Source organism: Pteropus alecto, unplaced genomic scaffold, assembly GCF_000325575.1.
Source record: "Pteropus alecto unplaced genomic scaffold, ASM32557v1 scaffold239, whole genome shotgun sequence".
NCBI lineage: Eukaryota > Metazoa > Chordata > Mammalia > Chiroptera > Pteropodidae > Pteropus > Pteropus alecto.
In genome coordinates this window covers 3,246,847-3,272,871 of record NW_006494613.1, presented here as the reverse complement: position 1 = coordinate 3,272,871, position 26,025 = coordinate 3,246,847, and the positions used below count along the sequence as shown (strand labels likewise).

At 33.8% G+C, this 26,025-nt stretch overlaps 1 protein-coding gene across 7 annotated transcripts in view; it reads right to left on the bottom strand.

The window, feature by feature from the left end:
• Positions 1 to 26,025, bottom strand: part of NRIP1 (nuclear receptor interacting protein 1) — an 84,171-nt gene that overhangs the window by 56,777 nt on the left and 1,369 nt on the right. For 5 of the 7 annotated variants that reach the window (XM_015600191.2, XM_015600188.2, XM_025042489.1 and 2 more), the window contains exon 2: positions 9,223 to 9,304. The gene's annotated coding sequence lies outside the window, so the exon portion shown is untranslated. Of the gene's footprint in view, positions 1 to 9,222; positions 9,305 to 25,585; positions 25,973 to 26,025 lie in introns of those variants that run through there. The other 2 variants (XM_015600192.2, XM_015600190.2) reach the window with 2 other exon arrangements.

Genomic DNA, 26,025 nt, shown 5'->3' with positions numbered 1-26,025 from the left:
TATGTGCCAGTAACTGCATTAAGTGCTTTCTATGATTTAATTCCTTTAATTCTCAAAACACCTCTATAAAGTTATTCTCATTTTGCAAATGAGAACAATGAGCCTTAGAAGGCAAGATGATTAACCCAAAGTCAACGATTACTAAGTAAGCGGCAGAGTTAGGATTCACACTTGTTCAAAACCACAGAGTCTCAATCCTTGTCATATTCAGTTCAATTTACCTGTAAACACTGTTTCGATTCTACATTGATTTCCTAAAGATTTTTAAAGAAACTTCAAATATATTTCTAAACTTCAATAACTTGCAACATGGAATACAAGTTTTTAAAATAACTATTTGGAAGGTTAAATCCCAGCTATTATGATTAACTTTTATTAACTGGATGGCAAGCAAATGACAGTACTGACAATAGTGCTGTCATATATTATCTCACTTGTTATCTATAAAATAGATATTATATAACTTTACAGATGAGTGAACTAAGGCTCACTCAATGAGCAATGGAGTGACTTGCCCAAAGACATACGACAGGTAAAGAGATAGACGCAGGATTCAAATTCATGTCAGTGTCCGATTATAATGCATTCCACAAACCACAATAAAACCTCCAATGCGTCAGACTAAATGACTTGGGCAACTTGTCCTCTGACACTTCACAAAAAACTAACAGTCTGTTTCCAAACCACTGGTCAAATTTTCTGCACCTAGAGCTATGATGAAGGCACAAATATTAGTACTAGTTCTTGATGACTCCCACTGGTCTCTTTAAATAAAAATACATCTCTAGGGTAGTCTAGCTTCTGGTAATTTCTATTTACAAACCCACCAACTACACTGCTTTTGTTACTACCAGCAGAAACATCCTGAATTCTCCTTACTGGAATAAAGCCTGTTAAACCTTTTTGCAGGAAAATCTCTAGGACTTTCGTAAGTAAAAAAAAAAAAGCTGAGGAAATGTTGATATATTAAAAATAAATTTTGACCCAGTAAGAACTGGCAGTAGACCTTTTATTTTCTTGCAGTCAGCAAAACTACAAAACTATCAAAATTCAAATAGTAGTTTTGAAGTGCTTACATATGTGGTGAGTCATTTCACAAACTTATACTTTACACTGAGAACATTTTTAAACTGGATTTGTAGGCAGAACTCACTTTAAAAAACTGCTATACAATGAAAGAAAAGCAAGTCCATGTGGGGTTTTATTAATTGTTTTCTCTGAAAATTGTTTTCCCTAGGGGGAAAAAAAAAGAATAGTATTACTGGCTCCTGTGCACCTTGCTTCATAGCTCAAACGCTTTCAGAAGCTGCTGTTTCTAAAACTGTATTAATCCAGATCTTCAGAAAAATCAAATGAATGCCAGTTTAATCACCCAACAAAAACAAGCAAGTGTGTAAGGGGAGAGGAGAGTTGAAGGAAGTGAATAGAACTAGGTCAGCAGGTGGCAGGTGTTAACTGATTCAAAACTTGAAAGGAATTCAAAAGCATAGTTGGGGTTTGTGAAAATTCTTAAAGTGGAATAGAATACAAAGAAAGAAAAATGCAAAATGTGTGGAAGAAAAGGTCCTAACTTAGAAGGGCGTGCTATTGAAAAACAATGGTCATCCAAAAACCTATTTTGTTTCTTTTAAAAAATATAGAATTTAGAAAAATGCATTATCTTTCTAGAACATTATAATGGTGACAACAAACTTTATTTCCTCATTTCCTTTGCATAATATTCTTGTGATGTAGGTTGCATCCTCATCTTACATATCGAGAGACTGAGGCTCAGGTTAAATAAATTGCTAAGAGCCTGTGTGGTGAGCTACAGCTCAAATAAAATCCTTATGATTCTAAGACCAGTATTTTATACACCACAGTGTTAAAACTCTGGTTTTATGGTGGCTACTCTTAGTTACCTACACAAGAGGTAAAAGAGTAATATATTCTTCGATTTAATTTTTTTTAATAAAACAAAGAAACAACCACTTCTGCCTTCTCTCAGGAGAAAACAGGAATCCTATGCCTAATCAATGTTTTTTTAAACTACAAGCTTACAAGTGAATGACTAGTGATCAATCATGTGATCAGCCTATCAGAAGCAAGCCTAAATGCTAGATCTTGAATGTTTTAAACAGGTCATATATATTCATTTCAAGCAATTTTGGTGTTAAAAAAAAAAAAAGCACGATAATCTCCATTTTACATTAAAGTAAACAAGATGAAGAGAGGTTATACTATGGTAAATGACTTTAGGAAAATAGCATTCTGTGGTCAACAGATTAAATTTAAACTGTACGTGACTTTCAAGCAAATATTGTAATGTTTTCACCCTTAACAAAAACTCATGAGAGTACTTAAATAAAATGAAAATATTTTTTATTTCTTATTTCCTGAAATTACTATGAAAATGGCAAATTAGCATGAACTCAGTATAAAAACAAACTCCATGCACATATTTTTAATACACTTGTCAAAGTAACTTTAATAACATTCACCGTCAGGTTACACCATTTGTTAGAATAAACAGACTTTCTTTCAGGATTTTAGCCTATAATATAAAATAAAAACCTAAGGATCAATTTTTTAATTACCATTAAAATAAAAGGCTAAATCTTTTCTAAACTTTATGACCTAGGTCATAAAGTAAGGGTTTTGTATAACAACTGCCTAAATATATCTGGGTGGCCTATATAAAGTTAATTTCCCACTCCTCTTTAGTTGCCAAAAGAATATTACCCAAATTGCACATCATACCTTGTATGAGTAAGGAAGACTTACAAACTACAATCATCGCCACCTCCTTACAAATTCTGCCTGTTACCACTTTGTGTCACCAATATCTGAGCATTTAAACACAATGACCACAAAGGCTCTGCCACACTTTCAGGGCCTGCTTTATATGTGATGACAGTATTCATGGTTTAAGATTCTGGTTCTACAAAACTCATTTCCTCCCTGAATTTCAACTCATCTCTTTCTTTGAACTAATTTACAGCTACACCCTGATACACATGATACGCAGATTTTGTTTTTGAGGGGAGAAAAAAAATCTCTGAATGTCAGAAACTTATTCTATTCTTATACTAGTCTTAGCAGTGGGACTATATACTCCAATCAAATAAAAATATTTTCATTATCACAAAATTCAATCCTGTTTAGAACGTCCACTAGCCAGGTAAGCTATTTAGTTTTATATAGCCCTAGGAAATAGAATTGACAGGGATGGAGTCACCTTTAAGAAATTTATGGAAATCTATGAAATGATGTCATTCAAAAAATGTATTTTACCCTAATGTAATTCAATAAGAAGAATTAAGAACTAATTTTGAAAATGAACAAAACTTCTAAATTTATTCATCTTTTAAATCGTTGCATTTCAAATAGGTGATTTATTACTTTCAACAAAGGCATCTCTATTTTCTTTCTTGTTTCAGATGGATAATAAACTTATTATAGTAAACATTCAACTAACATTAAATCAATCTTGCAATTATTCAGGTAAAAACCATTAAAACAACATTCTATATATTTCACACTAAGTTAAGCCAAAGAAATTTACATATTCAACAAAATACAGTTTGAGTACTATAACAAATACTTGTATCACACTTTAGAACATGCAAATTTCTCACACACTATCATTTCATCTTCACACAGACCACATGCAAAAACAGTTTAAGTAATGTGTAGTATAATACAGAATGAATTTTTATCTTCTTTGTTTTATTGTTTCTAAAGCTCCGGGATATATTCCGGAGTTGTTTCATTAATATTTTATCATCCTGTATATACGAGCTGGGTGCTTTGTAAATCACAAATTTATAAAAGATATGAACCCTTCTCTTTAGTAGTTTACACTCTTGCTGAAAAGATGAATAAAATAAATACAGTGTGAATAGTACTCAACTACTAAGGGAAAGTGGAACAGGGCACATGTTCCTTTCTTTAGGGTGATTATACAAATCACAGGACGGAAAGCATTTTGGTAGAAGAAAATCAGTGAGGCTCACAAGACATCTGAGATAAAGATGGCACAAACAGAATAGCAGTATAAGAAATGTGTAACTAACATGTTTTAAGATGAGGCAAATGGAATATGATGTTGGGATAAGCAGGAGCCAGATAGAAACAGGACTTGGCCTTTTATCTTGTGGGCAAAAGTCTTTGTTCAGAGTAATGATACTTCCTTCAGAAAGTTTTATTGTGCTATACAGTGTGCAGAATGTATTGGATAGTAAAAACTAAAAGGCAAAAAACCAGTTCAAACCAATTCAATTTATCAAAATGTATTATTATACATCAACTGAATATTTGTTTTCTCTTGCTTTAAATATTCCCTACCCTAGAAAATTCATAAAGGCAAATTTTCAGGGGTTAAAAAGAGTTTATCTTCTCTATGTATTCAATAAATATTTAGTCAATAAATACTTACAAGCTCCTTCTATATGTCCAGCATTTTTTTAAAAAAAAAACACTTTATTAAGGCATAACTGATATACAAAAAGCTGTACATATTTGTATGCAACTTGATGACTCTGGAGATAAATATACACTTGCAAAACCATCACCACAGTTAAAGCCATAAACATATCCATTACCTTCAAGTTTCCTCCCATCTATATTTTTGTGTGTGATAAGAACATTTAACATAAGATCTACCTTTTAGCAAATTTTTATGTTTAATTTACAGTACTACTAACTATATGTATCATGCTGTACAGGAGATCTGCATTCATCTTGCATAACTGAAAGTTTGTGCCTTTTGAGCAACAACTCCCTGTTTCCTCCCTCCCCCAGTTTCTGGTAACCACCATTCTACTCTCTGCTTCTATGAGTTTCACTATTTTAGATTCCTCATGCAAGTTGATCATGCAGTATTTGTTCTTTGATGTGTTAGGCTTATTTCACTTAGAATAATGTCCTCTAGGTTCATCCCTGTTGTCACAATGGCAGGATTTCCTTCTTTTTAAAGGTTGAATAATACTCGATTGTATGCACATATCACATTTTCCTTATCCATGCATATATTGATGGATATGTGGGCTGTTTCTATGTCTTAGTTCTACTTTTAATTTTTTGAGGAACTTCCATACTGTTTTCCATAGTGGCGGTACCAACTGATGCCCAGCATTATTCTAGGTTCTTTCCACTATATCAGTAATGAACACAACAGAAGAAAATCCCTGACTTCATGGAGTTTTCATTTAGGTATTTTTAAAGGTGATAAGTGTTGTGGGAAAAGAAATGAGAAGAGAGGAAATAAAGGAGGCTTCTATAGTCCTAACTGAGAAGACAGGTCTTAACAACAATGCAAAGACTTTAGTTTTACTGCAATTGAGATGAAGGTTTTTAAGCAGAGAAATAATTTTTTCTTTCTTTTTTTTTTTAAATAGCTAATAAGATAATATTATTAGAATTGGGTGTCAAAAAATAATAGTTGATTTCATTTAAAGGAAAAAGATAGTACTATAAAAAAAAATGTGCTGGTGGATAGGGCTATAAAACTACCTCAGATCTAGAACCCAAAATAATAGCTAACATGTGCAATTATGGCAGGTATTAATCAAGGGACCTTACCCCTCAAGACAACTCCATATATGTGATCATTTTCACAGCTCAATAATTAGTCCCTTATCCATTTTCCAAATTCTGAACATCTGGCTTAAAGGAAACCAATTCAGTAACAAAATGTGACCCAGATTCACACAAGATACCTTATAGTTCTTGATTTATCCTACTTGGCAAATACATACATGAAGAAATATTAACCCTCAAAATCTAGGTAGCCTTTAAATATCTTAATTAATGAAAAATCATAGATATATCTATATATGTATACATTCAAACTGTTCTGTTTAACTGCCCTATTTTATTTAGTAGAATTATACCATATGATTTATCACAAATTAAAGCAGTCATGCCTTAAAAGAGTAAAATCCTATCAAGCATATAACTTAGAGTAAGATGGAAGGTATGAATCTGTTGTTACAGATTTTGATTTTGATCTTACAGTATAAAGATATGTATTTTTCATACAACATGCCCCCTAAACACTGGCTAATTGCTTTATCTCATGTTCAACCAAAGAAAATTTTATTTATACTAATGATGAAAGGAAAACAGGCTGATTGGGATCTAGTAAAAATATTATATTAGCACCTGACATGGCATCTTTCTACTGGGTTTTTAAAGATAATTTTAACTCAATAAAATTTAACTAAAGAACAGTCTTTAAAAAATCTAAGATGTAACTCCACAGCTGTGTTTGTCTAACAGAGTAGCCACTAGAAACATCTAATATAGAATATTAAAATGTGACTTGTTTGAATTGAGATGTGCTGTATGTGAAAATATCCACTGAACTTCAAAAACTTTAATATGAAAAGTGAATGTAAAATATCATATAATTTCATATTAATTATGCAATGAAATGACAGAGTTTGGCAGATATTGGGTTAAATAAAATACTGATTAATTTTACCAGTTTCTTTTTCCTTTTTTAATGTGCCTACTAGAAAACTTGTAATTTTATATGCAGCTCACATTACAATTCTACTAAAAAGCACTATTCTATAGTAAACACTGAGAAAAAGATTAATATAAAAATTTTCAAGTACTTATGTTCTAGAATGAATAATTTCACTTTAAAACACCAAATAGATTAACACAAACACAAAGGTAGCAAGAAACAGTCATCAGAAATGTTGAAGTTTTTTTAACTCAAGTATATCTATTAATTTAGATATTCAAAGAGGTATCCAAAGTTGAACAATAAAAATCATCATATAAAATGTCTAATTTGTTTCGAAATCCATTTTCAGTATTTTCAAAGTTATAAATATTTTCCTTCACTAGGGTTAGGACTGATTTAAGTTTCATAAATCAAGTCTGTCACAACTGAATCAGAAAATAAGCAACTTATCTTTAAGAGGAAAAATTTATAACTCTTAAAAAACAACTTTAGAGTTTATATAAAGTTTGTGAAAAATAAGTCCATATTAAGATCTATCATTAATAAAAGATATGCTGATGGCCATTTCCTAAACATCCTTAAAAGCATTCCAAGTCTCTATTATATTAGACATATACATATATCAGAATTCAGTAGTTCTATTCCTGTGCATAAATACCTATCAGATATGAATGCTTATTTCTACCAAAAAATACAAATAAGTTCAGAGCAGCCTTATCTGTAAACCCAAATTGTAAAGATATTCAATGTCCATTTATAGTAGAAGGGATAAATGGTGGTATAACCACACAATGAAATATAGATTTGGGGGGGCGAGGAGACAACACAAATGGTACAAACATGAATGACTTTCACAGACATAATGTTCAAAAAATTCACACGAGTTCATAACTCATGATTTCAAATGTATAAAGTTTCAAAAATAGCCAAAACTAATGTATGCTAAATACACCAAAGACGAGTTTCTGTTGTGTGGAGGGAGTACCGACTAGGAAAGACAGCCTTCTGGGGTACAGTATACTTACACAGAGTATGCTTATGTAAAAAAATCATTAAACTAGCAAGTAAGACTGTCTATTTGACTATATGAAGCTATACTTCAGTAAAATGTTTTGAGAAAATAAGTAACATTTTTTTAAAAAGGGCCTAACATGAGTTATTTGCAAAAGAATTACTTAAAACCAATTCCTATTCTGAAGTTACATGAGAATTTGTCTACTTAACCTTGCATCAAAACTTAACTTCTTTGCAATTTCTTTATAATAAAAAACAGTAACCAGTTCAACGTTATTCAAACCTACTCTTAATTTTGTGACTACATAACTTTCATAAATGGATAATTCCTAATGACTTTACAAGCATAACAATCCTCTTTATAACAAGTATAACTATTTGAATGTTTATATCTTCAAATATTTAATTGTAATAGTTAATTCTTATCTTCAATTTAAAAAGATAACCTTAATTCCCACAAAATCCAGTTTCTGATCATATTTCTTTCATTGATAAAGTATATACAGTAAAAATTAAATATTTGGGGTTCATTTACAAGTTCTTTTACAATCCAATATGCTTATTTAAATGTCTTACTTGTTTTTACCCTCCTTCTCATAAATGAAGGAAAAAATGCTGCTTTGTCAATAGTGAATAATCATGACATAGTTTCTACTTTACTAGTTCAATAAAATATGCTATGGAAACATAAAAGACTATATTCATCCAGTTCATACTGCTTAACAAGGGATTAAGAAAATTTGTAAAACTGATTTTTGTGTTATTTCAGGCAAATACAAATAAATCATGAATATCCAGTAAATAATATGTATTAAAAGAAGTTGACCTATTCACTACAACTTTAACAAATATATTATTAAATGTATTTATGTGTCCTTTCTTCATCTGTTTCTATTCTAAACAAGAGAGCTGGCAAGTTTTTTTAAAAGGAAAACACAAAAGTCTTAGGGGAGGTATACAGGTGGGCACTTCAAAGGAAACAATGGATATGGCTGAAGGGAACTGTGTTCACCACTGACTAGCCAAATCGCTAGTATATCCACATGGAGTCTTGAGGATGCAAGGACAGAACACAAAGCAAGTAAGTTTCTCAACTGATGATCCTACTATCCTTCCTTCCTAGTAATATATCACATGTCCTGAGACTCAGGGACAGCAAGTAGATGATTTATTATTACTACATCAATTTAACCACATGTGATAATACTGATAGGGAATTTAGTAAACAGATGATCAGAGGCAGAGTCAGGTGACATGGCTGAATATGTCCATGGATCCTGATGAAAGTCTGATGTTGAAATACAGGTGGCAGCTGATCCTTATACTAGAAAGTAGATCTGTCGTAGGCAGAAAGGACTTTAAGACTGCCTAATTATTTAATGTATATTTCACACTATCTTAAATAAACAGGAACCTTTTAAATTTCATTTTTGAATTAAAATATTCTTTTAAATAGTTCTGTACTGAAAAGGTAAAATGTAAATACTTCAGATGTTTAAAATAGGCAAAATTGGTTACATCTAAATCAGATTTCTTTTACTTACATTAAATTCAGAATTTACCAACACTGAAAAGTATCCCTCTCCTGTTATAAATGTCAAACAACTAGTTTATCAATATCTGAAACTTAAAGAAAAATAAATAACAAAATATGGCATAATATTCTTTCTTTCCTATAACTGGAAAAGCTTAACTACATTTACAAAAAAAATAAAAAAATAAAAAAGGAGCAATAAGACAAAATACAATACCTTCTGGATGTATTTCTCCCACATGTTAAAATAATGGGTCCTGAGAACAGAGTTCTTAAATAGCTCACAATCCAAACACTCCCTGAAAATTAAGAGAAATAAGTGTTACTTCAAGTGCATTTTATCTGAAAAAATTTCAACAGCACGTTTTACAACAAAATCTGAACTACTGACTAAAATAAACTATCTCGAAAGACAACAAAAAAGATGTATTGCAATATAAAAAATATTCTTAATTATATATGTATTCCTTGGGCACAGCTGTTGACATCTGATGACGACATCTACATTATAAAATTGTTTACCAAAATACACTACCTGTCTGTTTGTATACTATGTAAACACTATCAGTTATTTTCAGGGATGTGAAAAGTTAATGTCAATGATGAAGAGGAATTTTTATCCAGAATTCTGAGAGAAAAGTATTAAAATTATTTGGTAGTCAACAGAGTTTGAAACGCCTAGTTTTGTTTTGTTTTTTCCTAGACCACGAGAAACAAAAAAATGTTAGTCAGAATTAGAACCGTCCTAGATACACAGTGACATCAACTTGTGGGAAAGTTTATACTTTCAGGAATAAAAATGAAATAGTTCGGGGCCAGAAAGAGACATAGCCTACATTTTAATATTGTGGTGGTTGAGGAAACTTTATATTGATCAAGAGGCCAATGGACAGACAGTGAAGCCAGCCAGTAATAAGACATGATGTAAACTCCCTGATTCCACTCTACTGAACATTCCGTTTGCAACATTCCATTTGCATCAGCCACTGCACTCATACCTGGTTTACATTTCTAGAATTCTCGACTCCTATCCTATACCCTACGACCTGTTCTCATGGATGATAGCTTAGCCCCAAAAATAATTTCATAAACCTGAACTTTAACTTCTCAAATTAAAGTAGTTATTTTTCATTATTATTTCACTTTACCAGTGCCTTTCAGTCTCCTTAAAACCATACACAGGTACCAAAAATGTCTTTTAGTGATGTTTCTTCAACATTCTAGCAAAGAGGCTCTTTAACCACTGTTCCTCTAGGTCACTGTCTCTGCATCTTGTAAATTTATCATCCATCTTTGAATCTCCCAATACCTGGCATGGTGCAAGCTATAGAGTTAATGCTCAGTAAATGTCTGCTCAATGAATCAGTGAGTCTTAGAGACTTTATCAATTAATACATCATGCCAAAATAAAAATAATACCATAAAAGGAAAGAAAGTTATATGGTCCAACTACAACAAAGAATACTTGCCTTTCTTTTATTACTTCATTCTCCCATACACCCTCCTTCCGTTTTTCCCTCCCTCCCTCTCTCACCCATTCATCATCAGCAAGACTCTTCTAGTATCTATGTCAATGCTCCCCCAACCCCTACAGACAACCAGCTGAGCTGGGTGGCAGGTCTCCTTTCAGGTATGAATTGGGACTTTAATCCTGTTGTCCAAGGTCCTGCACCAACTGGTATGATAAATGAACATTAGAACAAATCCACTAAGCACATACATCAGCAGCTCCTATGCTACCCTCCATCAGAAGCAGGGAATGTCACCTATATGCGTAAGTCAAAGATACCTAGAATCATAACGAAGGGCAAAATGTTTCCAAAAAGTAGACAGAAGGCACTGCCTTAAAATAGAATTATTACTATTATAACTGAAGAAACCTCCTAGTAATTAAAAAAATAAAAGCATTATCATTTCCTATTAGGACACTAATTTTTCAGCGGCTAAATAAAAACATTACCAAATCAGTTTATGTAATAAAATTTAACCTTATTCTGACCTTCCTCATAAAGCAAACAAACCTCTCTATCCAATAAGGTTCCATCTGAACTATGTAAGATGATAAGCAATACCTTAATTGCATTCATTTACATGACTTTGAAACTATTCTGGGCTGAAGTCACTTGACTGCAAGGTCACAGAATATAAAAAAGTAAAATGTATGCAATTTACCGAGGAGAAATGATCTACTTAAGACTGTGGTAGCACATTCTCCCTCTCTCATTAGGAGATACCAAATGCTTATTGCAATCAACAGGTGCAGACATCTCTATTTGAAATATATCAAATATATACACATTGATTTTATAAATATACTTATAAAATATACTAAGAATATATATTTGAATATATTCATCACATATTATGGCTTCCTTACTAAAATTAATTTGCCTGAATAGAGGCAAAGGACAATTCTATACCCTAACAACATTTAAAATCAAAACATGAAATAGGGCTATTATATTTTCCAGTGTCTCATAAAAATTTCTAACAACTAAAATTCAGGTTACAAAGCCATAAAAAAATTTAGGACAAGAACTGCAAACACAAGATTCTAAGTACAGATAATCCCTGACTTCCAATGGTTCAATTTACGGTGCGTATGCAAAAGCAATATGCATTCAATGCGAACAGTACTTCAAATTTTGAATTTTAATCTTTCCCAGATCTAGCAATATGCCATACAACACTCTCGTGACACTGGGCAGTGGCAGCGGGCTGTAGCTTTTAGTCAGCCATGTGATCACAAGGATAAACAACCAATACTCTACAATGTACTGTGTTGCCAGCGTTTTGGGGATATTATGTTTTGTGTTTTTGCAACTCATCGAGTCTACAAAATGCACATTGGTGATTCCTGCTTCTGGTGAGAAGAGAAACGTGATTATTTTTGAGATGAAACCCAAGATAATTGCCCAACTGTAGGCAAATATAAATTGTTCTAAGCACATTTAAGGTAGTCTAGGCAAGGCTTTGATGTTCAGTAGCTTATATGTATTAAATATACTTTGATTTATGATATTTTCAACTTACAATAAGTATATCAGGACGTAACTCCATCATAAATTGAGAAGTATCAATATATTAACAGTTCCTGCTTTCATTTTTTTCCCCCTAAACAAGCCTACGTTCAACTAACTTGCTAAGAGGAGCAGAGTTTACATGTCTCAAAGCTATTACCATCACATTAGTAAAAGAAAATACACTATACTGACAGAAATTGACTACCACAGATTACAAAGGACAATGTATATTAAAGCCTCAGAATATATCAAAACATGCAAAACAAGTTAACTATACAAAATATTTCCCCTTAGTTTAGTAAAATTTTAACATACACTAGGTATTACCGGAACTTGAGTTTACCAGAGAAAAGAGAAAGAAACTGTTTATATTAGCACAAAGGTAGAAAGTCAAATATTTATTTTAGGTTTATTATAACATCGCCAGGAAATTCATTTAAGAAGTATGTCAATTAAATTAGATAAATCTCCCACATTTAATTTACTACCCACGTACGTACTTTTATACTACTCAAGCCAATCCTTTGCAATTTAAAGATGATTTAATGAATTTATGCTTCTAACCTTTTCTCCTTTCATAGAAGGGCAAGACATTTTTTTATGTAAATCTGTATTAGACTCAAATCGTTTCAATTGATGTTACTCCACAAAGAACACAAGGATGAATTCATATTTATTTAAGTACTATATTGCTAAATAAACTCCAATACCATGCTGTCGCTTTGTCCTTTCTAAATGAGAAATAAAATATCTCAATTTCTTTCAGTAACTTAAGCCAATTCATTCTGGAATAGCTTAGTAGTAAAATAAATACATACATATATTTTAAAAAGTATCAGTTACTATTATGATCCATATGTAACTTTCAGTGACTATATCTTTAGATATTTTAATTTTCTTTCTATGAGAAGTAATTCAGGGTCTAACAAAATATATATACAGCTGACCTTTGAACAACTGGGGTTTGAACCGCACACGTCCATGTAAACGTGGATTTCAGTAAACACCTGTGCTGTTTTTGACCCTCAGTTTGGAATCTGATGATGTGGAGGGCTGACTATATGCATTGTTCTACACCATTTTATATAAGGGATTTGAACATCCGTGGATTTGGGGATTCATGGGGGTCCTGGAACCAATCTCTCTCCAAAAACAAGAAACAACATATGTTTTGAGGGAGTCAAAAATTATATACAGATTTTCAACTATTTGGGGGTTGGCACCCCTAACCCCAACATCGTTTAAGGGTTAAAACTATGTAATAGGCAATTCATGGTTCACGTACTTTGATAAAGATAAAATATAGGGGCCAATCAGAATCTTCTAATACTGTCTAGTGTTTCGGGTTATATTTTTATTTGAACTCAATCATAGGGTAATGATAATTTTATGACAAAGACAATTTTTTGTTATTTCTCAAGCACTTTCCTCTGTCTACCCAAAAGACTGAATGCTTATGTTTCCAAAGCTGATTATGATCACAATATCTAAAATTCTATTTCATCCATATAAAATCAGGATTTTCCTTTCCTTGGATACATTAAAGCCAATTTGTGTAACCACAATCCAGCCTTTGTGTATCTTTAAATGGGCTACAACTTTGAACTGAAAATAAACTATATGAATGGCATCACTCTTACAGCACTCAAAGTTAAAGAAGTCCAAGTCTAGGTTTAGGCATACTTCATTTTAACGCAATGCATCGATTTCAGGTGAGCATACATAGTAAATCCTATCCACAAAGCAAGTATGTGTGTGTGTGTTATGTCTCTATTTTCTCTTTTCTCTTCCCTCTTCCCCAGGAGGTCAATGAAAAAATATTACATTTTTTAAATATCTGTGACGGTATGGAAGTAAACTATCCATTGGTCTGAAAAAGAGGTACCAGAAAATCAAGTGTATGTAGAGTAGGCCATATCTCCACTGAAAAACACCTGCTACAGTATATATTAATTCACAGTCCCATCTAGGAAATATTTTTATTACTCTTTCACCTGTTCCCTCACCCCATCTTGCATTGGACTCCATAAACAGCAAGTATCTCCCATTATAAAACAGTTGGCGGTTAAAACAATGAGCCAACAAAGAAAGGACAATATTCTATAACTGACATTTACTGCATTGGCCTTGGACTTCTAATCTTTACCAGACAGGCACACAAATCAATCCATCAGCTCATAAAGGTGTGCTTTTTTAACCTCTGAAACAGATGGGATTGGCCAGAAGTGTCTGGCATGTCAAACTGCTAATCACTGCTGCCCTTTGCACAAAATAACCCACTTAAGTTGAGGCATGGTTGCACTGTAACCGACATTAGTCTGTGGGAAACCCATTTAACTGTCACACACTCCTGCCACTCCTGTTCTCCCTTAATTAAGCCTAATGCCTTATGCTTTGACCTTTTGTTCTAGCCTATTAACCCTATCTAGTACAAGTTCAATTATGCTAAACTAAAAACTTTGCTATAAAATATTAAATGTCAAGCTCAAAAATTCATAAGGGACATCCTCCCAGCCCTTAGTTCTATACACCCTGTTACTCAGTGCATGTGACAATAAAACCTCACTTTTGGAGTGATACTGATTCTTATGAAGCCTCGAATAGAGAAGAACCAAATTATTATTCTAGTCCACTCCTTCCCTTATTTTACAAACAGAGGCCAGGAAACATTAAATGGCTCGCCCATTTCATAGCTTCAGAGGAGCCACACTGAACCCTATCTAGTCTCCAGTTCTAATCTCTTATTCTCCGTGGTATTCCTGATTAATAGTTAAACTACCCAGCAGTGTGCAAAGGATACTAACATTTTCACCACAAATTATTACCTTTCACCATTCCTCTAGACTACACTACATAAATAGACCTAAAGCAAAAGAAATGAACACATCAACATAGTTTAGAAGTAATTTTTTCCTTTCCTCTCCACACCAAAACTTTCTAGTCCCTCACTACTTATTTTTTTTCTTAAAAGTAACAATGATCATTGAGAACTGCTAAATTCTGTAACACTCACAACAAGGCAATATGCATAAATACAATTTTCTTTTCCTTCCTGATGCTTCATTTAAGTATTCAATAGAGCAAATGACTTAAGATCCAGAAAGCAATTACAACTTGCTACTTATCCCCAGTAGAAAAATTCACAGCTGGATGTCTTTAAAAATATCTCTTTTTTATATCTATATGTATTTGGATTGCTGTTCACATTTACCAGAATTCTAAAAAATAAAAACGAAAAACATTAAAATTCACCGTAAAATAAAATCAAATGCAGTCCAAACTAATGCCATCATCACAGGGGTATTTTAGTTTTAGTATCTACTAATGTGTGCTAGTTCTCTCTCCTTTTACTTCATGCAACCAGAAAGAATTTTACTACTTTCGCTGTGACACATGAAAACAATTTTAAAGAACAATAACATAAAAAAAAAAAATTTAGATTTCTATGATTCAGGTAAGGAAATGCAAATTAATTTTAGATTTTCAAAAGATTTAGTCATATTTTATCTTTTTCGTTGACTGCCCAAAGGCCCATTTTTGCCTATTTTCAATATTAACCAATATTGTCATTTTTGCCTTTTGCAACCTGGAACCTTACAGGTTAAGGTAGTATGCCATTAAATGGAACATATAATATTTCAAAAGAAAGATCAGAGTTGTACTAAAATGATAAATAAGTCCAATGACAATTCACTACTTTTTAAGGTATAAAAAGAGAATGTGGCACAAGAGTTTAAAACTCAAAGTAAGTATGTTCATGTTATTAGAATGATACATAAAGACATAAAAAATGTAAAATACATTGAGGGATGAGAAGTCAAAGCTAAAACAAACACTTGTACAGAGACAACTATCAGGAAACTAATGATTTAGATTCTCATTTTCCTTTTTAACTGCACTGGCTAATAATCTTAATTTAAATGAGACATCATGCCTTAGTTACAAGTCAGTTCATAAAAACAGAAATTAAGTTTAGATCTCTGCTGAAGAATCCAACAATAGGAAGTTCATACTAATATACAGAATTGATATACTCCATAAACATACTAACAAAAAACAATTAAAAGAAAAGGCAGTTCAGAAATTCAGGATCAGCACTGATAAAAGCAGAGTGAAATATACCACATAAATTATAAATCTGTTAGTTTTTCTATCCTTTTACTTTGGACAATAGTCCATTAGCCTACATATCTTCTTTTGCTATAATTTACAAGCATGTGAACACAGATAAAAATATATGAACCATGAGAAGAGATATTTTTTGTTTACAAAAGACATCCACTTCCATGAAGTTTAGTAAAAAAAAAAAAAAAACTATCTTCACAAAGCAAGAAACTGAGTTAAAGTTGTTTCAAGAGCATTTGTTAAATCTCAATGCTGTAAAAAATCTCAGATAATCTATACATTTCTTTTAGCTTTGAAAATTGCTAGTCTAGAAATTTCTGAGCTCCATTTTAAAATTGTTTTTTTCTGCCTTAGCATTATTAATCTAGTTGAACATGATAATGTTCTAGCAGTCAGAAAATTTACCTCTAGTAAAGAACAAACCCTAATTTATAAAAAAAAATAACAAAAGGGCTTTATATACTACTTAAGTCTTATATCTTACTGGTTTGAATCAAGTCATCCCTGATACTCTCTAACTTTTAAGATTACTGAATGCCAAAATTAACACTAAATATAAGATTTTGAGAGACCTCCATCATCCCAACCAGTCAAATATAACACAATTAAAGATGTCAAGCTGGTGGATCCTATGACTACTGACTTGAAGTGACTAAAAACCCTGCCTATTAGGCTCTAGAAATATTTTGTTTCGTTTCCTTAAATGCTGACCCCAAAGATTTTGCTGAACATGTTTTCTAATATATTGTAATCTGTGTATATATGAAGAAACTTCACATTACAAAACAATTTCTAGTGCCAAGTAATTATAATGTCACCTACAGTTAGTGTCACTTTTTCCTTCATAATTAATATGCTTGGAAAGAAGATGATAAATCTTAAGGAACAAATATGATGCCTTTTAGAAGTTCTAATTTAAATAGACTAAAGAAAAAAATGTAGAATAGCAGCTATTATGCACGTTACACGTAATAATTAGCAGCTAATATATACATAAAGACTCCACTGCTGACACCAAAAAAGCCAAATTTTACCAATAGTTGGGATTGGTATAGTTTAATTCCACAAATGTTTGTAACAAACAGCTTTCTATGTGCCAGGCACCTACAGCACTGACATACACTGATGAATGTGTCCCTATTCATGGAGTTTACCAGCTACTGAGGGAAACAGACATTAAACAAGGGTGATTATTACAATCAGGGGTACAAAGAACCATGAGAGACAATCCGATCTTGTTAGAGGATTCGGGGCTGTAGTGAGTAGCTACATGTTCTTGCCTACTGTCCCATGAGTGAGAAAGTTCTTTTCCAATTTGCTTCACCATAGTCAGGAATGTGTTCAGTCTGTGACCCATATAAACATCTACCATTTGGTTTCCGCTTTTCCCTGTTTTCTCTTTTGCTTTCTTAATTTCTCAATTGTATATTTTTTTTTTAATGGGGGACAGGGGTATGCATGTGATACAATGGGGTAAATGCTTATTTATCTTACAAAATATTTGTTATTGTTGTTAATTTAAAATTTTCTAAAACATTTATTGTCTGCATTTTATATTGGAAGAAATTGAGCCCCTAAGGATTTAAATAAATTTTAAAACTTATATATCTAACTATTGAGTAAATCCAGGATGAGAAACCAAGTCTTGATTTATTTCACACTTTTTTGTTTGTCTGTTTGCTATATGAATTTCGTAAAAAGGGGCTTGTGTACCAGATGTTAAGGAGTAGTTAATAACCTTTGTAGTGAATCCAGCAGTAAAGTCCAGGCTGACCCCAAGGCAGGGTCTGCGGTAACCAGAAGGAGCAAAGGCTAGCTACTTTACCCTTGTGTTTGTAGCTTGTTTTCTCATGCTATTAAAACGTGCTCTTCAGAACAGTCTTATGATTCATTTGATATTCTAATACTTGGAAGGTACTTTCTTGGCTGAGAATTTAAAAAGAGAAATTTTACAGTACAGGTATGTATGCGTTTGTTCATGCAGCAGCTTTGGTTCTACATATTATATACATTTATAGTTCTATTTAAAAATCACTAGAGGAACTTTTATTTGTAGATTAAGAGCCAGCTACCTTTAGTCAACTACTGTGATGAGAGCACTCACAGGCCAGCTCTACTTACTACTGAAGAGTATGAATGCATTGTTCACCTTGTTAGTAAAATGCTGCTCTTACCTACATGGTAATCCATGACTGACCTGAATCATCATAACATTTTCTTCTGGTGTGTGTTTGTTCTTAACTTTGAATTTTTTTTTTTTTTTGCTTGAGCTTTCAGAAATTGAAGTAATTTCATAGACTCTTTAGATTTTCAGGTTGTATGGGAATTTGATAAAAGCTATGGATGTTCTGGATTTAAGCATAGTTGTCCTAGAAGTACCTTTTCCTACTTCCCCATTTTCAAGCAAATCGGTTTATAGAGGCATCTTGCTTAATGAAAAGCACATAGGACAGGTAGTTGGTGTGGACTGGGAATCAAACAGTGATAAATGCTACCATTTAGCATTTGGAAGGGTAAAGAGCCTACATAGCTGCCCTTGGTGACTACATTTCTCCCTTAAGTGCAGGGAGCTGGACATCAGCTCTGAGAACTAACATCGAATGCTGCAGCATCATATGTTGGAAACGATATGCCTTCCCAGTAAGACTGGTTTCTGAGAATCCAGGCTGGGCAAACTGTATCTGCTGCATGAGTTCTATGGCTATCAGTTTGAGAGCAGGGTTTTTATGACTTTCTAAAAATCGAATGGAGACTGTTTTTCTCTTCAAAAGGTGGCATAATCTCATAAAAAAGCAAATTATTATCAATGAGATTTACTATGTAACCTCAAGCAGGTCGCTTAGGCATCTCCCAGACTAGTTTTCTTTATCTGTAGAATAGAGAAAATTATAGCTTTATGTCACCAGGGAAGTGTAAAGTGGCCAGCACAACACCTAGCATGAAGCAGCTGCCCCAAAATCCTCTTCCCCCTGTTCCTCCTCCCAATAAAAAAGAAAAGGCAAAAGGCAAGTAAAGTACCTAAATAATAACTTTTTTACGCAATCATCTCTACTCCTTTTAAAACCACAGGCTTTACTGCTTACTGTCAAAAACAGCAGATATTGATGTATAGAATCAGAATTTCAGAATTTAGAAATCTAACTTTGTTCTACAGTCTACAGAAGTTGCCCAGAGGAAAAAAAAGGACTTTCCTTTTATCTGTATCTTACAATGTTTTAGCAGCAGAATCTAAGATAGAAAAGTATGTGTGGAATAAGAAAAGAAAAATACTTTTTAAAAATATGTTTTTCAAAAATCAAACTCAGCCTGCATGACCCGTTGTGTAAATATTGCCCTTAGAGGGGGGAAAAATGCAACTGTGATTAATTCATTTTGAGGATATTTCTTATAACTCACTTGGGAGTGTTTCATATGTTTTCAAATATTTTTTCTTAATATGCTGTACCTTCTTCTGTCCTCCTTCTTTCCCTTAATTTCTCTTCCACTGTATAAATCTACCACTACTTGTAGAATATTATAAATTCATAAATCAAAAATTCAAGAATCAAAAAAAAAATTAAGACTGTGCTTTTCAAAAACCAGTTATAATCCCTTATACATTTCATCTCTCTTGATTTCTGGATTCCTCAAGAGAAAAGTCCTTGTTTTTAATTTTAAATTTCTAATTTTCAAACTTCCATTGTGTCTTGTTACATGTCAGGCTTTCTCATCTGTATTATGACATTAAATCACCAAAACAATTATAATACTATTCTCATTTTAAGATTGCACATAAATGCCATTTCCTATCTTACTACTGCAATGCTAAATTATCATCTGATTTTTTTTAATGAAGTAACATATTTAAAATGTCCACGTGCTATGTACAGTATAGGCAAACTCAACAATTAAAAGCACACAACTACAAGAACCTAGCTTATCCACTATATGGCTTAAGCTTTTACCTATCTCAAGATGATGACCCAATGTTTACTTAGTACCTTCACACAGCTGGCAAAGAAAGTAAAGGTAAAATAATCAAAGCATGATACTGACAACAGAAACTCCTAATTCCTTAGTTCCTCAATCCATTATAAAATTATGGATGGGGGGGTGGGGGAGGAGTAGCCCTGACTATCATGACTGAAAAAATGACTTTCTTAATTAGAAAGGGTGAAAGACTCCTTTCCATCAAAGCTCTAAATAAACACTGTCAAGTCAATGAGAGTTGTCCTGGTCCCTGTGGTATCTTAAGCTGATGACTCAAATTCCCAGCAGGCTTCTAGTTTAAGATTTTTTGATCCACACAGTGACTTGGAATTTAAGGCAAATAAGGGTTTCTTCCTTCCATCCTTAAAGATATTTTTGCTAAATGACACAAAGCTAAAGAGAAAAGATGGGTTTGAATTTAGAGCTTTATTCCCTAAGGTGTACAAAGTTAAAAGTTTTTCGGAAGAGAGTGAAGTATGCTAGCTTTGAATTTCAAACATAACTTTAACCCTGTCAGAAAAGTAATTCTATTTCCAATTTTCTTAATGAAATGTTTTGTTTTTTTTGTTTTTTTGTTTTTTTTACCTTAGCCCTATTTACTATGAGGAGAGGAGAGGAGGGGAGAGAAGGGGAGGGGAGGAGGGAAAGGAGGAAAGGAGGGAAAGGAGGGTGTAGGGAGGAAGGGATGATAGAGGGAGGATGGTAGGATGGGTGGTTGGATGGATGGATGGATGCCACAAGCACCTTCCCGGCCAAAGTTTCAACATATTCTGGAGTTCTGGAAATTTTTTGATCAAAAAACAAATCAGATTAATTATAATTTCTTTATTTTTTTTTAGGAGAGGCAACCCTTGGTTGACCTCACAGATTGCAAGGACTTTGTCAGTTTACAATCCCTTATTTTTTTAAATTTTTACACCTATAGCACCTGGTCGTCCTAGGTGGTCTCCTATCCAAGTACTAACCAGGCTCAACACTGCTTAGCTTCCGAGATCAGAGGGAATCAGGCTTGTTCACAGTAGCATGACCATAGACTATAATTTCTTTAAAAGGTGATTATCTATAGCATTATCTTCAAAAACAATCTAAAAATCTAGTATGGCCTTTAAAAAAATCTTACTACTACTAAGTAAATGCAGTGGAGTTCTTTTTTTCATAACTCCAAAAAGTGACTTTTTTCTACATTTTCGAGTTGCCAATCTTCTAAATTCTTCAAATGTGCTTCTCATTATATAACCCCTAGAGTTCTAGGCTAAATGTTATCCCTAGCAGGGTTCAAGGTATTAATTTTAACAAAATCCTAATGCAATAGTAAAATGTATCACATTTATTTTTTCCTTATCCTTGTTTTTCTCAATATCTTATAAACTTAAGAAAAATGATCTTATGTTCCTAAAACACCTCAAGTTTTATGATGCTTTATTTGTGATATCTGCAAAATAGTGTAGGCAATTTGAATTTCAAAGTTCATAATGCAAAGTATGTACTATAACAGTGAAAATAATTAGTATAACATCCTACTTATCTCAATACCTATATTTATTATAAAAAATTAATAACACCCTTCATACCTGTAGCAAAATGAAAGTTCTCTCCTAAATGAACTAGTTTTTAGAATCCTAAATATCCATACCCATCAAATGTGAACATTAAATTTCAAGGGATAAAAAGAAAAAAAAAAAAAAACAGATGGGCATCTATATTATAGTTTGCAAAGAAATCCTGATAAAGACTTCAGAGGTCAATTTGGTACCAATTTTCCCTCTACCTTGAATCATATGATAATGTGCTTAAAGAAAATATTTTTTCTGTAGTTATTTACATCAAGTTATTTTTATCAGATAGTCTATTAAAAGGTTCTCCAGTTAACCACTCAAACCTCAGCTCTCTGTTTTCCATGTTCAGTAAGATCCTTGGAAAACACCAGATCTTAAAAAAAATTTTTAAAAAGTAACCTAATATTAATTCATTTTCTTCCAAACAAACTATAACTCCTAGTTCTACTCTGGTAACCAATTTTGATCTCTATCTAAGATATAATTAAGCGGCATTCGAAAACAAAGTGCAAATGCACAAATAGGGAATTTGTCATTTCCCCCTCAAACAACTACCAGTTATATAATATTGCTGTCCTCATAAAAGGGAATCCATTACCATCAGCAATTCATGTCCCTGCTTCAGCATCAGATGCAAACAGGATACGGAAACAAGATCTCCCTCCTCCATTTACTTTTTGTTCATTCCAACCTCTGGACATAATCCTCAGTTCCATTCCATTGGCCTGCTTCATTATCTGACACTCCTGATTTTTACCTTCTCAAGTCTTAGTGACTGCCCTAGTGTTACATTTCTCTGATTGCTGTGTTGTCTAAAAACTACAGAATGATTATGCTCATTCCCCCCAATCCCAACAAACCCCTCAAAAAACTTCAACTTAAGAAAATACAGCTTGAACAATTCAATTCAGATTCGAGCTCGTTATCTTGAAAGTCTCACCCTATTCTGTTAAAAATGTTTGACTTTTCAATAGTAATCGAAAGTTGCTTTTCATAAAAATATATCTCCAGTTGGAAGATGTGGGCACAAAGGGCTTTGTTAGAAAAGTAAATGCTTTTTCCCCCCAGTCTTCGACCACGTAACAGTAAATCACTATTAAAACAAAATGAAACAAAACCCACTCTGATTGTGTATCAGCCACCTGAAGTGGCATATGGAAAAAGCACAAGAGTAAAGAACCTTCACTCCACCTCAGCCAAGAAGGGAAGCAACAAATAAAGGCAATTTTCGTAGAAGAAAACATCCAAAGATGTAGAAGCTATTCATTTTAGAAAAGGGGAGAAGAGAGAGAGAGCAATAGAGAGGCTTATGATAGACAGATAAACTAAAATTCCTTTATTAACCTAACTTTAAAAACCAATTGTAAAGTTTGCAAAGCAAAACTGAACCTATCAAAATTTAAAGTGAACAATTGTCTTGATAAAAATGAGATGTTCTGAACTTATTTGGGGCAGAATTATCTTTTAGCCCCATATATAAAACTATTATTGCTTTCTCACAACCTTAAAGTTTTAATATTAAAAACCTAACCCCTTTATCCTATATCATATATATTAAGCCATTCTGGTTTAAAATTACTTCTATGCCAGCATTTTCTAGTATTGTTTTTCAATGAAATCTGTACAATTAATAATAACCTTCTCTCATCTTTCTAGAGAGCCAAGGATGACACATCTCCTTATCTCCCTGTTTGTTCCATTAGATTGACATATTTTGCCTCATCTGTCACCTTCCATAAAACTCTGCTTTCAGATACGAGTTAATTCATTTTTAGTTGTCCTCAAAGTTCTAAAATAGTGATGTTTGACAGAATTAATACAGTGCTCTAGTTCTCTCTGTTCAACTGGTATTTAATTAAAGATCTTGGAGGCCATTTTTTTTCTCAGGTTATACCATTTAAAGAAGGAACATTCCTCCATGGATAATACGAATACACCACACTACATGGCAACAAAGCTGCCTTCCTAAGGTCTCCCATTTAACAGACTGCTTTACTATATATAAACTACCAGCAAGGCAGATTATCATTTTATTTCACTTTGATTTTACTTTTCATATTTTTGAACCACAACTCTACTATACCCTATGTTCTCTTACCTTAGAATTTCCAGAATTTCTGGAGTTTTAACATTCCCGTTTTTGTTTCATCTGGACTTCAAAAAGCCCTAATAGCATTTAATCTGAAGATTTTTGTATCTCTGGTAACAATGTAGAAAGTCTTTAGGCAATCAGAGCTACCTTGGAGCACAAACTAAAAATTCCTGTTTTAAATTCTTCTGAATTAACAGCTTTTGGAGAACAGCCCACTCTGGTATGTCATAACTTTCCATTCTAAAGGTAGCATGGATAATTTAAATTGGCATTTGCTATTTATTACACAAATAATTGTTCTTTTGGATGGCCTTTTGTAAGCTAGCACTTCCTAATCACTTTTTAGCTATATCGGAACCACAAGAGACATGTCAATTTAAGCAAACTTCAGAAGCAATCCACGAACAAACAGACTCTAGGTGGTGGTATAGGTTATTTTTTATCATGATGTTTTTCTTAAAAAGAATCAAAAGAGCCTTTAGTTTCTTTCACAGACACTTCTTCATTGGAAACTAACACTATTTTAGGGTGTTTAAATTAATAAAATCCAAGTTATGCAGAGTTTAGAGACACATGCAAGAAGTGGGTCTAAGTTTTCCCATAGGCGTTAAACTTGGTTTTCAACTACCTCAAAGGCACTGCAGAGAACTCATTAGAATAAAACCAAACAATGAGAACTACTTTTTTTTCCCCTCTCACTCACCTAGGGCAGATTCAGGGATAAGTATGGAAAGAGGTTTTTCCCCAGCAGAGTATATGAAACAGACTAGAGTAACATTTCTACAGCCTACAGAGTAGTAGTTGTTCCACTGACCGACTCTTCTTTGTTTCCAGCTACGAATTCCAGAGAAAAGTTACTATTGGTCATGAAGCCACTAGTCTCAGAACCAATAAAACTCAATCCACATTACCAAATCACTGGGCAAAACCAGTATAACTTACTTCGACACTGAAAAACATTTCAACATACTCCAGGCAGCTGAAGCACCATTTGTTTAAAAAGTCAACTTATTTCAGTGTTTCTTCAACAAAGGTAGCAAACTGGTGATTAAACATTGAATAATTACATCAGGAAGATGCCACCCACTTGTTAAACCTATGATTCACTAATAAGCAGGTTCAATGCAATTCATAACTTTAAAGAATGAATTACCAAAACCCTTTGCTTCACAAATTCTCTCCAAAAATGTAAAGACCATCCATCATACATAACCGTTTTTTACTTCGGACACATATAGACAGTTTCTCTTCCTCTAAACAGTTCTCTCCACCACACACAATCACATTTTAATCATTTACATTACTGGAGAAAAAATCCAACTCAGTTCCACCAACTGAATGAAACGTCCTTGTACCTGGGAACGTCTTATACTTCTTTTCCCCCAAAATGTAATGTCTTATTAAAAAATATTTTAAAAGCTCAAAAGTATTTATCATTCTGTTCTTTTACTATCTTCTGAACCCAATTAAGTCATTAACGAGATAGATGGTAGAAACTCCTGTAATGCTTCAGATCAACATGTGTCACAGGCTCTCAGACAGTTGATTCCTTTGTTCCTTCAGACTGAACACCAACTCTTGATTAAAATTTGGAAACTACTTTGGAAAGGATGGGAGAGTTTGTAGGATATTCCCAGAGAAACCCACTATAAAACAACAACATTCACTAGTAGTAAGGAGAACACAGACGTAGGTGGAGAGAAAAGAAGCCCCCTAAAGCCTCCCAAGACCTCCATGGGTTCACTCTAAATGTGAGCCCGTTTCCTGGCTCAGGGATGAGGCGATGGCTGAGGCCTCGGGTCCAAGGTGCCTCACCCTGGGGAAGGGAAGGACAAGTACTGACGGGCCGGGCCTTGGGGTCTGGCAGGAGCCGGGAGCGCTGTCCTTCTTCCTACTCACTTTTCCCCACCGGGAATCCGGAGAGCTCTGAGCAGGGAGGCACCCGGGCCAGAGGCGGGGAGCTGCGCCCGGCGCCGCCCAGGACGCCCGGGGCAGCAGGACCGAGAGCTGCGCGGCGAGAAGCGCCCCGGACTTGGGGCCGAGGGGGCAGCCGAGCGGGGCACGACCCCTGCCTGGTCACCCAGCCACCCGTGCCCCGCTCGCAGGGCAAACGGCGGCCGCCACTTGACCCAGGACCGGCCGGCGAGCCCGAGGCCAACTCCACAACTTGCCGGCCTCGCTGCCGGGGGCCCCGAGTTCCCGGGGAGATTCGGAGCGGCAGGAGAGGCGGGATTCCCCCGGAAACGATTCCTCCC